The sequence below is a fragment of the Schistocerca gregaria genome, chromosome 5 (genome assembly GCF_023897955.1).
Source record: "Schistocerca gregaria isolate iqSchGreg1 chromosome 5, iqSchGreg1.2, whole genome shotgun sequence".
NCBI classification, from domain to species: domain Eukaryota; kingdom Metazoa; phylum Arthropoda; class Insecta; order Orthoptera; family Acrididae; genus Schistocerca; species Schistocerca gregaria.
The window spans coordinates 237501926-237516561 of record NC_064924.1 but is presented as its reverse complement, the minus strand read 5'-3'; the positions used below and the strand labels follow the sequence as shown (position 1 = coordinate 237516561).

The window sequence follows — 14636 nt, the reverse complement described above, 5'->3', positions numbered from 1 at the left end:
TCAAACTGAGTTCCTTAATATCGTATCTTACGATAGTTTAAAATCAGTATGGAAGCATCTTTGTCACATGAGAAAGGTAGCATGAAAAAAGGGCTGGCAGGGGTAGTGACAAGATAGCAAGAAATGAAGACAGAGGGAAGCGTTCTCACCTGCCTGACACTCGTCGCGCTTCCAGATATTTGCGTAATTTGCACGGTTCATTCTCGGCTGTCCCCTTCCGTCCCGACTTGTCCCGACTGCCGCTCGCTGCCGCTCGGGTCGCGGTCCATATGACAGCACAAGTACGAGAAGCATCTGCGAGATGGGCGCGGCCCGAACCGGCGAGTCCGAGGCGCCGTGTGCGGGCGTTCGGAGCTACCAGTGCCGCTCTGTGCTGCGCCATGCCGTGGAAAGGTGCGAAAACATGCACACAAGACACAGGCTTTTCGGCAAAGTATATATCTCTTGTAGCGACGAAAGGTAAATTTTTGTTTACAAATTTGCCCTTGTGCACTGCTACAAAACAATATGCCCTGACGTTTTTCACAACATTTCTGTCACTTCATACTGTTTTTATTATTCCAGAGACTCTTTGGAAGTCTTCCTTGGCGCACTCTTTTCAAACTGAATTCCTTAATATCGTATCTAACGATAGTTTAAAATCAGTATGGAAGCATCTTTGTCACTTGAGAAAGGTAGCATGAAAAAAGGGCTGGCAGGAGTAGTGACAAGAAAGCAAGAAATGAAGACAGCCAGAGTTCCCAGGCGGTCGCCGATCCGAATACTGACGTTGTTGCTTTTCTTCGGTGGTCAGACGGGAACAGGTCTTTCTTTAATGTAGTTAGTTTTTGGAATTTAGTGCTCCTACAAAACAGTACTCTCTGACGCGTTTCAAGAGCACATCTGTCGATTCGCAGTGTTTCGTTATTTTCAACGAGATCCTAGCACTCTTCCTCCGCGCATTCTTGTTCAAACTGAGTTCATTACTGTAATTTCGCATCTTACGTTTAATACAGTAGTTTAAAATGCTTGTGGAAGCATCTTTGTCGCACCTGAGAGTTTGCATGAAAAGAGGGCTGGCAGGTGTTGTGACATAAAATTTAAAAGAAGAGAGGGAGCCAACAGCACCCGGTGTTCCCAGGCGGTCACCCATCCAAGTACTAACCGGGCCCGATGTTGCTTAACTTCGGTGATCGGACGAGAACCGGTGTATTCAACATGGTATGGCCGTTGGCGTCCTTATACAGTAGCCGCACGGCAGAAGAAGGCTTCGCCTCTCCTCCCAACACACGCAATCGCCGTTTTCGGTGGCACATTTGACGCAAAGCACGTCCTTCCACCTCGAAGGCGACGCGCAGTGCGGCGCGCCGCCACGTGGGTCAGACGCACAACACAGCTGCTCGTTGCACCGCCTGTCATTCGTTTGTTCGACAAAGTATCCATCTCTTGTAGCGACGAAAGGTAAATTTTTGTTTACAAATTTGCCGTTGTGCACTGCTACAAAACAATATGCCCTGACGTATTTCACAACATTTCTGTCACTTCATACTGTTTTGTTATTTCCAGAGACTCTTTGGAAGTCTTCCTCGGCGCACTCTTTTCAAACTGAGTTCCTTAATATCGTATCTTACGATAGTTTAAAATCAGTATGGAAGCATCTTTGTCACATGAGAAAGGTAGCATGAAAAAAGGGCTGGCAGGGGTAGTGACAAGATAGCAAGAAATGAAGACAGAGGGAAGCGTTCTCACCTGCCTGACACTCGTCGCGCTTCCAGATATTTGCGTAATTTGCACGGTTCATTCTCGGCTGTCCCCTTCCGTCCCGACTTGTCCCGACTGCCGCTCGCTGCCGCTCGGGTCGCGGTCCATATGACAGCACAAGTACGAGAAGCATCTGCGAGATGGGCGCGGCCCGAACCGGCGAGTCCGAGGCGCCGTGTGCGGGCGTTCGGAGCTACCAGTGCCGCTCTGTGCTGCGCCATGCCGTGGAAAGGTGCGAAAACATGCACACAAGACACAGGCTTTTCGGCAAAGTATATATCTCTTGTAGCGACGAAAGGTAAATTTTTGTTTACAAATTTGCCCTTGTACACTGCTACAAAACAATATGCCCTGACGTTTTTCACAACATTTCTGTCACTTCATACTGTTTTTATTATTCCAGAGACTCTTTGGAAGTCTTCCTTGGCGCACTCTTTTCAAACTGAATTCCTTAATATCGTATCTAACGATAGTTTAAAATCAGTATGGAAGCATCTTTGTCACATGAGAAAGGTAGCATGAAAAAAGGGCTGGCAGGAGTAGTGACAAGAAAGCAAGAAATGAAGACAGCCAGAGTTCCCAGGCGGTCGCCGATCCGAATACTGACGTTGTTGCTTTTCTTCGGTGGTCAGACGGGAACAGGTCTTTCTTTAATGTAGTTAGTTTTTGGAATTTAGTGCTCCTACAAAACAGTACTCTCTGACGCGTTTCAAGAGCACATCTGTCGATTCGCAGTGTTTCGTTATTTTCAACGAGATCCTAGCACTCTTCCTCCGCGCATTCTTGTTCAAACTGAGTTCATTACTGTAATTTCGCATCTTACGTTTAATACAGTAGTTTAAAATGCTTGTGGAAGCATCTTTGTCGCACCTGAGAGTTTGCATGAAAAGAGGGCTGGCAGGTGTAGTGACATAAAATTTAAAAGAAGAGAGGGAGCCAACAGCACCCGGTGTTCCCAGGCGGTCACCCATCCAAGTACTAACCGGGCCCGATGTTGCTTAACTTCGGTGATCGGACGAGAACCGGTGTATTCAACATGGTATGGCCGTTGGCGTCCTTATACAGTAGCCGCACGGCAGAAGAAGGCTTCGCCTCTCCTCCCAACACACGCAATCGCCGTTTTCGGTGGCACATTTGACGCAAAGCACGTCCTTCCACCTCGAAGGCGACGCGCAGTGCGGCGCGCCGCCACGTGGGTCAGACGCACAACACAGCTGCTCGTTGCACCGCCTGTCATTCGTTTGTTCGACAAAGTATCCATCTCTTGTAGCGACGAAAGGTAAATTTTTGTTTACAAATTTGCCGTTGTGCACTGCTACAAAACAATATGCCCTGACGTATTTCACAACATTTCTGTCACTTCATACTGTTTTGTTATTTCCAGAGACTCTTTGGAAGTCTTCCTCGGCGCACTCTTTTCAAACTGAGTTCCTTAATATCGTATCTTACGATAGTTTAAAATCAGTATGGAAGCATCTTTGTCACATGAGAAAGGTAGCATGAAAAAAGGGCTGGCAGGGGTAGTGACAAGATAGCAAGAAATGAAGACAGAGGGAAGCGTTCTCACCTGCCTGACACTCGTCGCGCTTCCAGATATTTGCGTAATTTGCACGGTTCATTCTCGGCTGTCCCCTTCCGTCCCGACTTGTCCCGACTGCCGCTCGCTGCCGCTCGGGTCGCGGTCCATATGACAGCACAAGTACGAGAAGCATCTGCGAGATGGGCGCGGCCCGAACCGGCGAGTCCGAGGCGCCGTGTGCGGGCGTTCGGAGCTACCAGTGCCGCTCTGTGCTGCGCCGTGCCGTGGAAAGGTGCGAAAACATGCACACAAGACACAGGCTTTTCGGCAAAGTATATATCTCTTGTAGCGACGAAAGGTAAATTTTTGTTTACAAATTTGCCCTTGTGCACTGCTACAAAACAATATGCCCTGACGTTTTTCACAACATTTCTGTCACTTCATACTGTTTTTATTATTCCAGAGACTCTTTGGAAGTCTTCCTTGGCGCACTCTTTTCAAACTGAATTCCTTAATATCGTATTTAACGATAGTTTAAAATCAGTATGGAAGCATCTTTGTCACTTGAGAAAGGTAGCATGAAAAAAGGGCTGGCAGGAGTAGTGACAAGAAAGCAAGAAATGAAGACAGCCAGAGTTCCCAGGCGGTCGCCGATCCGAATACTGACGTTGTTGCTTTTCTTCGGTGGTCAGACGGGAACAGGTCTTTCTTTAATGTAGTTAGTTTTTGGAATTTAGTGCTCCTACAAAACAGTACTCTCTGACGCGTTTCAAGAGCACATCTGTCGATTCGCAGTGTTTCGTTATTTTCAACGAGATCCTAGCACTCTTCCTCCGCGCATTCTTGTTCAAACTGAGTTCATTACTGTAATTTCGCATCTTACGTTTAATACAGTAGTTTAAAATGCTTGTGGAAGCATCTTTGTCGCACCTGAGAGTTTGCATGAAAAGAGGGCTGGCAGGTGTAGTGACATAAAATTTAAAAGAAGAGAGGGAGCCAACAGCACCCGGTGTTCCCAGGCGGTCACCCATCCAAGTACTAACCGGGCCCGATGTTGCTTAACTTCGGTGATCGGACGAGAACCGGTGTATTCAACATGGTATGGCCGTTGGCGTCCTTATACAGTAGCCGCACGGCAGAAGAAGGCTTCGCCTCTCCTCCCAACACACGCAATCGCCGTTTTCGGTGGCACATTTGACGCAAAGCACGTCCTTCCACCTCGAAGGCGACGCGCAGTGCGGCGCGCCGCCACGTGGGTCAGACGCACAACACAGCTGCTCGTTGCACCGCCTGTCATTCGTTTGTTCGACAAAGTATCCATCTCTTGTAGCGACGAAAGGTAAATTTTTGTTTACAAATTTGCCGTTGTGCACTGCTACAAAACAATATGCCCTGACGTATTTCACAACATTTCTGTCACTTCATACTGTTTTGTTATTTCCAGAGACTCTTTGGAAGTCTTCCTCGGCGCACTCTTTTCAAACTGAGTTCCTTAATATCGTATCTTACGATAGTTTAAAATCAGTATGGAAGCATCTTTGTCACATGAGAAAGGTAGCATGAAAAAAGGGCTGGCAGGGGTAGTGACAAGATAGCAAGAAATGAAGACAGAGGGAAGCGTTCTCACCTGCCTGACACTCGTCGCGCTTCCAGATATTTGCGTAATTTGCACGGTTCATTCTCGGCTGTCCCCTTCCGTCCCGACTTGTCCCGACTGCCGCTCGCTGCCGCTCGGGTCGCGGTCCATATGACAGCACAAGTACGAGAAGCATCTGCGAGATGGGCGCGGCCCGAACCGGCGAGTCCGAGGCGCCGTGTGCGGGCGTTCGGAGCTACCAGTGCCGCTCTGTGCTGCGCCATGCCGTGGAAAGGTGCGAAAACATGCACACAAGACACAGGCTTTTCGGCAAAGTATATATCTCTTGTAGCGACGAAAGGTAAATTTTTGTTTACAAATTTGCCCTTGTGCACTGCTACAAAACAATATGCCCTGACGTTTTTCACAACATTTCTGTCACTTCATACTGTTTTTATTATTCCAGAGACTCTTTGGAAGTCTTCCTTGGCGCACTCTTTTCAAACTGAATTCCTTAATATCGTATTTAACGATAGTTTAAAATCAGTATGGAAGCATCTTTGTCACTTGAGAAAGGTAGCATGAAAAAAGGGCTGGCAGGAGTAGTGACAAGAAAGCAAGAAATGAAGACAGCCAGAGTTCCCAGGCGGTCGCCGATCCGAATACTGACGTTGTTGCTTTTCTTCGGTGGTCAGACGGGAACAGGTCTTTCTTTAATGTAGTTAGTTTTTGGAATTTAGTGCTCCTACAAAACAGTACTCTCTGACGCGTTTCAAGAGCACATCTGTCGATTCGCAGTGTTTCGTTATTTTCAACGAGATCCTAGCACTCTTCCTCCGCGCATTCTTGTTCAAACTGAGTTCATTACTGTAATTTCGCATCTTACGTTTAATACAGTAGTTTAAAATGCTTGTGGAAGCATCTTTGTCGCACCTGAGAGTTTGCATGAAAAGAGGGCTGGCAGGTGTAGTGACATAAAATTTAAAAGAAGAGAGGGAGCCAACAGCACCCGGTGTTCCCAGGCGGTCACCCATCCAAGTACTAACCGGGCCCGATGTTGCTTAACTTCGGTGATCGGACGAGAACCGGTGTATTCAACATGGTATGGCCGTTGGCGTCCTTATACAGTAGCCGCACGGCAGAAGAAGGCTTCGCCTCTCCTCCCAACACACGCAATCGCCGTTTTCGGTGGCACATTTGACGCAAAGCACGTCCTTCCACCTCGAAGGCGACGCGCAGTGCGGCGCGCCGCCACGTGGGTCAGACGCACAACACAGCTGCTCGTTGCACCGCCTGTCATTCGTTTGTTCGACAAAGTATCCATCTCTTGTAGCGACGAAAGGTAAATTTTTGTTTACAAATTTGCCGTTGTGCACTGCTACAAAACAATATGCCCTGACGTATTTCACAACATTTCTGTCACTTCATACTGTTTTGTTATTTCCAGAGACTCTTTGGAAGTCTTCCTCGGCGCACTCTTTTCAAACTGAGTTCCTTAATATCGTATCTTACGATAGTTTAAAATCAGTATGGAAGCATCTTTGTCACATGAGAAAGGTAGCATGAAAAAAGGGCTGGCAGGGGTAGTGACAAGATAGCAAGAAATGAAGACAGAGGGAAGCGTTCTCACCTGCCTGACACTCGTCGCGCTTCCAGATATTTGCGTAATTTGCACGGTTCATTCTCGGCTGTCCCCTTCCGTCCCGACTTGTCCCGACTGCCGCTCGCTGCCGCTCGGGTCGCGGTCCATATGACAGCACAAGTACGAGAAGCATCTGCGAGATGGGCGCGGCCCGAACCGGCGAGTCCGAGGCGCCGTGTGCGGGCGTTCGGAGCTACCAGTGCCGCTCTGTGCTGCGCCGTGCCGTGGAAAGGTGCGAAAACATGCACACAAGACACAGGCTTTTCGGCAAAGTATATATCTCTTGTAGCGACGAAAGGTAAATTTTTGTTTACAAATTTGCCCTTGTGCACTGCTACAAAACAATATGCCCTGACGTTTTTCACAACATTTCTGTCACTTCATACTGTTTTTATTATTCCAGAGACTCTTTGGAAGTCTTCCTTGGCGCACTCTTTTCAAACTGAATTCCTTAATATCGTATCTAACGATAGTTTAAAATCAGTATGGAAGCATCTTTGTCACTTGAGAAAGGTAGCATGAAAAAAGGGCTGGCAGGAGTAGTGACAAGAAAGCAAGAAATGAAGACAGCCAGAGTTCCCAGGCGGTCGCCGATCCGAATACTGACGTTGTTGCTTTTCTTCGGTGGTCAGACGGGAACAGGTCTTTCTTTAATGTAGTTAGTTTTTGGAATTTAGTGCTCCTACAAAACAGTACTCTCTGACGCGTTTCAAGAGCACATCTGTCGATTCGCAGTGTTTCGTTATTTTCAACGAGATCCTAGCACTCTTCCTCCGCGCATTCTTGTTCAAACTGAGTTCATTACTGTAATTTCGCATCTTACGTTTAATACAGTAGTTTAAAATGCTTGTGGAAGCATCTTTGTCGCACCTGAGAGTTTGCATGAAAAGAGGGCTGGCAGGTGTAGTGACATAAAATTTAAAAGAAGAGAGGGAGCCAACAGCACCCGGTGTTCCCAGGCGGTCACCCATCCAAGTACTAACCGGGCCCGATGTTGCTTAACTTCGGTGATCGGACGAGAACCGGTGTATTCAACATGGTATGGCCGTTGGCGTCCTTATACAGTAGCCGCACGGCAGAAGAAGGCTTCGCCTCTCCTCCCAACACACGCAATCGCCGTTTTCGGTGGCACATTTGACGCAAAGCACGTCCTTCCACCTCGAAGGCGACGCGCAGTGCGGCGCGCCGCCACGTGGGTCAGACGCACAACACAGCTGCTCGTTGCACCGCCTGTCATTCGTTTGTTCGACAAAGTATCCATCTCTTGTAGCGACGAAAGGTAAATTTTTGTTTACAAATTTGCCGTTGTGCACTGCTACAAAACAATATGCCCTGACGTACTTCACAACATTTCTGTCACTTCATACTGTTTTGTTATTTCCAGAGACTCTTTGGAAGTCTTCCTCGGCGCACTCTTTTCAAACTGAGTTCCTTAATATCGTATCTTACGATAGTTTAAAATCAGTATGGAAGCATCTTTGTCACATGAGAAAGGTAGCATGAAAAAAGGGCTGGCAGGGGTAGTGACAAGATAGCAAGAAATGAAGACAGAGGGAAGCGTTCTCACCTGCCTGACACTCGTCGCGCTTCCAGATATTTGCGTAATTTGCACGGTTCATTCTCGGCTGTCCCCTTCCGTCCCGACTTAGCTCGACTGCCGCTCGCTGCCGCTCGGGTCGCGGTCCATATGACAGCACAAGTACGAGAAGCATCTGCGAGATGGGCGCGGCCCGAACCGGCGAGTCCGAGGCGCCGTGTGCGGGCGTTCGGAGCTACCAGTGCCGCTCTGTGCTGCGCCATGCCGTGGAAAGGTGCGAAAACATGCACACAAGACACAGGCTTTTCGGCAAAGTATATATCTCTTGTAGCGACGAAAGGTAAATTTTTGTTTACAAATTTGCCCTTGTGCACTGCTACAAAACAATATGCCCTGACGTTTTTCACAACATTTCTGTCACTTCATACTGTTTTTATTATTCCAGAGACTCTTTGGAAGTCTTCCTTGGCGCACTCTTTTCAAACTGAATTCCTTAATATCGTATCTAACGATAGTTTAAAATCAGTATGGAAGCATCTTTGTCACTTGAGAAAGGTAGCATGAAAAAAGGGCTGGCAGGAGTAGTGACAAGAAAGCAAGAAATGAAGACAGCCAGAGTTCCCAGGCGGTCGCCGATCCGAATACTGACGTTGTTGCTTTTCTTCGGTGGTCAGACGGGAACAGGTCTTTCTTTAATGTAGTTAGTTTTTGGAATTTAGTGCTCCTACAAAACAGTACTCTCTGACGCGTTTCAAGAGCACATCTGTCGATTCGCAGTGTTTCGTTATTTTCAACGAGATCCTAGCACTCTTCCTCCGCGCATTCTTGTTCAAACTGAGTTCATTACTGTAATTTCGCATCTTACGTTTAATACAGTAGTTTAAAATGCTTGTGGAAGCATCTTTGTCGCACCTGAGAGTTTGCATGAAAAGAGGGCTGGCAGGTGTAGTGACATAAAATTTAAAAGAAGAGAGGGAGCCAACAGCACCCGGTGTTCCCAGGCGGTCACCCATCCAAGTACTAACCGGGCCCGATGTTGCTTAACTTCGGTGATCGGACGAGAACCGGTGTATTCAACATGGTATGGCCGTTGGCGTCCTTATACAGTAGCCGCACGGCAGAAGAAGGCTTCGCCTCTCCTCCCAACACACGCAATCGCCGTTTTCGGTGGCACATTTGACGCAAAGCACGTCCTTCCACCTCGAAGGCGACGCGCAGTGCGGCGCGCCGCCACGTGGGTCAGACGCACAACACAGCTGCTCGTTGCACCGCCTGTCATTCGTTTGTTCGACAAAGTATCCATCTCTTGTAGCGACGAAAGGTAAATTTTTGTTTACAAATTTGCCGTTGTGCACTGCTACAAAACAATATGCCCTGACGTACTTCACAACATTTCTGTCACTTCATACTGTTTTGTTATTTCCAGAGACTCTTTGGAAGTCTTCCTCGGCGCACTCTTTTCAAACTGAGTTCCTTAATATCGTATCTTACGATAGTTTAAAATCAGTATGGAAGCATCTTTGTCACATGAGAAAGGTAGCATGAAAAAAGGGCTGGCAGGGGTAGTGACAAGATAGCAAGAAATGAAGACAGAGGGAAGCGTTCTCACCTGCCTGACACTCGTCGCGCTTCCAGATATTTGCGTAATTTGCACGGTTCATTCTCGGCTGTCCCCTTCCGTCCCGACTTAGCTCGACTGCCGCTCGCTGCCGCTCGGGTCGCGGTCCATATGACAGCACAAGTACGAGAAGCATCTGCGAGATGGGCGCGGCCCGAACCGGCGAGTCCGAGGCGCCGTGTGCGGGCGTTCGGAGCTACCAGTGCCGCTCTGTGCTGCGCCATGCCGTGGAAAGGTGCGAAAACATGCACACAAGACACAGGCTTTTCGGCAAAGTATATATCTCTTGTAGCGACGAAAGGTAAATTTTTGTTTACAAATTTGCCCTTGTGCACTGCTACAAAACAATATGCCCTGACGTTTTTCACAACATTTCTGTCACTTCATACTGTTTTTATTATTCCAGAGACTCTTTGGAAGTCTTCCTTGGCGCACTCTTTTCAAACTGAATTCCTTAATATCGTATCTAACGATAGTTTAAAATCAGTATGGAAGCATCTTTGTCACTTGAGAAAGGTAGCATGAAAAAAGGGCTGGCAGGAGTAGTGACAAGAAAGCAAGAAATGAAGACAGCCAGAGTTCCCAGGCGGTCGCCGATCCGAATACTGACGTTGTTGCTTTTCTTCGGTGGTCAGACGGGAACAGGTCTTTCTTTAATGTAGTTAGTTTTTGGAATTTAGTGCTCCTACAAAACAGTACTCTCTGACGCGTTTCAAGAGCACATCTGTCGATTCGCAGTGTTTCGTTATTTTCAACGAGATCCTAGCACTCTTCCTCCGCGCATTCTTGTTCAAACTGAGTTCATTACTGTAATTTCGCATCTTACGTTTAATACAGTAGTTTAAAATGCTTGTGGAAGCATCTTTGTCGCACCTGAGAGTTTGCATGAAAAGAGGGCTGGCAGGTGTTGTGACATAAAATTTAAAAGAAGAGAGGGAGCCAACAGCACCCGGTGTTCCCAGGCGGTCACCCATCCAAGTACTAACCGGGCCCGATGTTGCTTAACTTCGGTGATCGGACGAGAACCGGTGTATTCAACATGGTATGGCCGTTGGCGTCCTTATACAGTAGCCGCACGGCAGAAGAAGGCTTCGCCTCTCCTCCCAACACACGCAATCGCCGTTTTCGGTGGCACATTTGACGCAAAGCACGTCCTTCCACCTCGAAGGCGACGCGCAGTGCGGCGCGCCGCCACGTGGGTCAGACGCACAACACAGCTGCTCGTTGCACCGCCTGTCATTCGTTTGTTCGACAAAGTATCCATCTCTTGTAGCGACGAAAGGTAAATTTTTGTTTACAAATTTGCCGTTGTGCACTGCTACAAAACAATATGCCCTGACGTATTTCACAACATTTCTGTCACTTCATACTGTTTTGTTATTTCCAGAGACTCTTTGGAAGTCTTCCTCGGCGCACTCTTTTCAAACTGAGTTCCTTAATATCGTATCTTACGATAGTTTAAAATCAGTATGGAAGCATCTTTGTCACATGAGAAAGGTAGCATGAAAAAAGGGCTGGCAGGAGTAGTGACAAGAAAGCAAGAAATGAAGACAGCCAGAGTTCCCAGGCGGTCGCCGATCCGAATACTGACGTTGTTGCTTTTCTTCGGTGGTCAGACGGGAACAGGTCTTTCTTTAATGTGGTTAGTTTTTGGAATTTAGTGCTCCTACAAAACAGTACTCTCTGACGCGTTTCAAGAGCACATCTGTCGATTCGCAGTGTTTCGTTATTTTCAACGAGATCCTAGCACTCTTCCTCCGCGCATTCTTGTTCAAACTGAGTTCATTACTGTAATTTCGCATCTTACGTTTAATACAGTAGTTTAAAATGCTTGTGGAAGCATCTTTGTCGCACCTGAGAGTTTGCATGAAAAGAGGGCTGGCAGGTGTAGTGACATAAAATTTAAAAGAAGAGAGGGAGCCAACAGCACCTTTTTTTTTTTTTTTGTGTTTCGTTAATTTCAACGAGATCCTAGCACTCTTCCTCCGCGCATTCTTGTTCAAACTGAGTTCATTACTGTAATTTCGCATCTTACGTTTAATACAGTAGTTTAAAATGCTTGTGGAAGCATCTTTGTCGCACCTGAGAGTTTTTCATGAAAAGAGGGCTGGCAGGTGTAGTGACATAAAATTTAAAAGAAGAGAGGGAGCCAACAGCACCTTTTTTTTTTTTTTTGTTTTTGTCACACCTGAGTGTTAGTATGAAAAGAGGGCTGACCGGTGTAGCGACGTAAAAAGGAAAAAATGAGAGGGAGCCAACAGCACCTTTTTTTTTTTTCTGGCAGGTGTAGTGACATAAAATTTAAAAGAAGAGATGGAGCCAACAGCACCTTTTTTTTTTTTAAAAGGAAAAAATGAGAGTGAGCCAACAGCACCTCTTTCTTTTTTTTTTTTTATTTTATTAAAATGCTTGTGGAAGCATCTTTGTCGCACCTGAGAGTTTTTCATGAAAAGAGGGCTGGCAGGTGTAGTGACATAAAATTTAAAAGAAGAGAGGGAGCCAACAGCACCTTTTTTTTTTTTTTTTTTGACATACTATTTAAAAGAAGAGAGGGAGCCAACAGCACCATTTTTTTTTTCTCTGCATCCGCCAAAAAAAAGGAGATTCTACCGGAAAAAATAAAGTCCCAAGAAAAACGTCTCCGCTAATGTTCGATGGATGGGACATAAAGAATAAAAGCAAAACGTCGACGCACAGTAACAGGAGGGAATCCAACATTTAGGCACACACCAACTGTGATAAATTTATCTCCCTGATACTGTCTCCTCACGCGTCGCGAGAAAATAAAAACAACACGAGAAAAAAAAAAAGCAAAGGAAAGAAAACAGAAAAGAACTGTGACGGACAAAACTCCATTCACAGAACTGTATGTCATTATGACGTTTTCGCTAATGTACGGTCCATATAAACACAGCTTTACCGTGCCATAAATCATTATCCAAGAAGCCAAGTCCGATGACATGCAAGGGTTCGTCATATCACGTCAACATTAGTATTATCATTACTGCCAGATAGGAAAAGTAGAAATGTCAAGATCGGGTATGCAGTCTCATAGGGTAAGTGACAATTTGGTGAACGCATGGGCTAAAGCGACATGCAAAAAATTGGCATAAGTCAGGGAATAAGCCGGTCGACCAAGTGTCTGACGATGTTCCGCCCACAGGTAAGACAGATAATCGACAGCATCAGTCAATTTCAGGGTGAAAATACAAAAAATCGTATGTCCCAAAATCCAAAGTGTGGCATTTCGTTTGGCGGCCGGATAAGCTGCGCACTGAGGCACGATGGCGTCCAAGCCCGTCACCTGCCGCCTGTCCACCCTGTTGATTAAGCGCACCATGTCACACGCAATATCCCAAACAACACGGAATTTTCGACACTCGAATCGGTGTTCGATGGTGTCCTCCTCAGGACACGAATCACAGACACCCGAAGAAATCAGATCGATAGAGTGCAGCTTAGCGTTAGTTGGAAATGTGCGGTTCACCACTTTATACCACGTCGCGTGAACGTGGGCCGGAATGACGGCGGCGGCGAGGTTTCTCCACACCACCTTCCAGTCATGCTGAGGTAGCCGATACTCCCATTTATTCCTGCTTGGCGAGCCCCGAAGAGCGCGAAGAATGTCACCGACACTGCACGCACGGACATCACCAAGCACTAGATAGCTGTTATTAATATAATACCGGCGTACGAAGTTCAAGGTGTACGGAATATGACCGACCGAGACCGGAGCAATCACAGATGGTGGGCGATATGCATTGAACAAGGCAGCCGTCGGACTGCACGGCCCCTTGTCAATCACCACCGTTGTCCGCTTCACGAAGAGCGCCGCGCACTTGTGGCGAAAATCAACTAAACCCAGCCCCCCCTCCGCCAGACTCAAGGTACAGGTTGCCAGGGAGACCTTAAAAATGTCACCCTTCCACAGCAACCAATAGACCGCTTGTTGAATGGCCCTTTCCAGCTGTTTCGGCACAGGTAGGACTTGTGCCAGATACCACGCTTTTGCCAAAATCTGCGTGTTGATAAGAGCCACCCGTTGACGGAGCGCCAAATTCCGAGTGGCATACAATTTTGCAACAGCCCGAACCTTGTACAGCGTGGACCGCCAATTAAGAGCTTCCATACGCTGCATATTGTCAGTCAGAATGACACCGAGAACCGTCTGCCGTTGCTTGACACAAAACCAGTCGCCGTGGACAGTACGCAGTCGAGGTGTAAGAGGGAGCAAAACAGTTTTCCGAGGATTGACGACAGCCCCCGTTGCCCTCTCGAATCGCTGCAAAACACCATGCAGCCTGTCAATGTCCTCTGGCTGATCAAGGAACACGCCGAGGTCGTCGGCATACGCCCTGCAGATCAGCTGATCGTCACCAATGCGAATGCCTCGGCAATCCTGGGCGATACAGCGGAGGAGCGGATCCAACGCCAAAGCGAAGAGCGACATTGACAAGGGGCAACCCTGACGAACTGAACGGCTAATCGGAATCACACGACTGGCAATTCCGTTGATTACGACCCGCGACGTGGCATTCCGCAAAATATTGTGCACCATCTTCGTCATTTTAGTGCCAAATCCAAAACCGACCAACACCTGCCGCAGATAGGTGTGACTAATCCGATCGAAGGCGTTTTTGAAATCGACCAGCATTATCCCAGCCGTCCGGAGCCTGTGACTTTTAACATAGCCGATGCAGTCCCGGTACGCCAGGACAGCATCGAAAATGTTACGGTCCCTGACAGCACACGTCTGATGTTCACTCACCACCTTCGGCATAACGTTCGTCAGTCTGTGAGTGATGCACCGTGCTATAATTTTATAGTCGGCGTTCAGTAAGGTTATCGGACAAACACTGTCGAGATGTGGTGTTGTGGTCGATTTCGGAATGAGTGTAATGCGCCCTTCGGAAAATTCCGCGGGAAAATCAACGCCGTTATGGATCTCATTCATGATGTCAATAAAAACACGACTTAAAAAACGGAAAAATTTTAAATAAAATT

General features: G+C 47.3%; 7 non-coding genes across 7 annotated transcripts; all 7 read right to left on the bottom strand.

Moving 5' to 3' along the window:
• Window positions 1-1095: 1095 nt before the first annotated feature.
• Window positions 1096-1214, bottom strand: LOC126274825 (5S ribosomal RNA). The gene has a single exon (XR_007550379.1). It is a non-coding gene; the product is annotated as a 5S ribosomal RNA (ribosomal RNA).
• A 1460-nt stretch (window positions 1215-2674) lies between these two features.
• Window positions 2675-2793, bottom strand: LOC126274824 (5S ribosomal RNA). The gene has a single exon (XR_007550377.1). It is a non-coding gene; the product is annotated as a 5S ribosomal RNA (ribosomal RNA).
• A 1460-nt stretch (window positions 2794-4253) lies between these two features.
• Window positions 4254-4372, bottom strand: LOC126274823 (5S ribosomal RNA). Its single transcript, XR_007550376.1, has one exon. It is a non-coding gene; the product is annotated as a 5S ribosomal RNA (ribosomal RNA).
• A 1460-nt stretch (window positions 4373-5832) lies between these two features.
• On the bottom strand, window positions 5833-5951 carry LOC126274822 (5S ribosomal RNA). Its single transcript, XR_007550375.1, has one exon. It is a non-coding gene; the product is annotated as a 5S ribosomal RNA (ribosomal RNA).
• A 1460-nt stretch (window positions 5952-7411) lies between these two features.
• On the bottom strand, window positions 7412-7530 carry LOC126274819 (5S ribosomal RNA). Its single transcript, XR_007550373.1, has one exon. It is a non-coding gene; the product is annotated as a 5S ribosomal RNA (ribosomal RNA).
• A 1460-nt stretch (window positions 7531-8990) lies between these two features.
• On the bottom strand, window positions 8991-9109 carry LOC126274818 (5S ribosomal RNA). The gene has a single exon (XR_007550372.1). It is a non-coding gene; the product is annotated as a 5S ribosomal RNA (ribosomal RNA).
• Window positions 9110-10569: 1460 nt separating this feature from the next.
• LOC126274817 (5S ribosomal RNA) lies at window positions 10570-10688 on the bottom strand. The gene has a single exon (XR_007550371.1). It is a non-coding gene; the product is annotated as a 5S ribosomal RNA (ribosomal RNA).
• Window positions 10689-14636: the final 3948 nt, after the last annotated feature.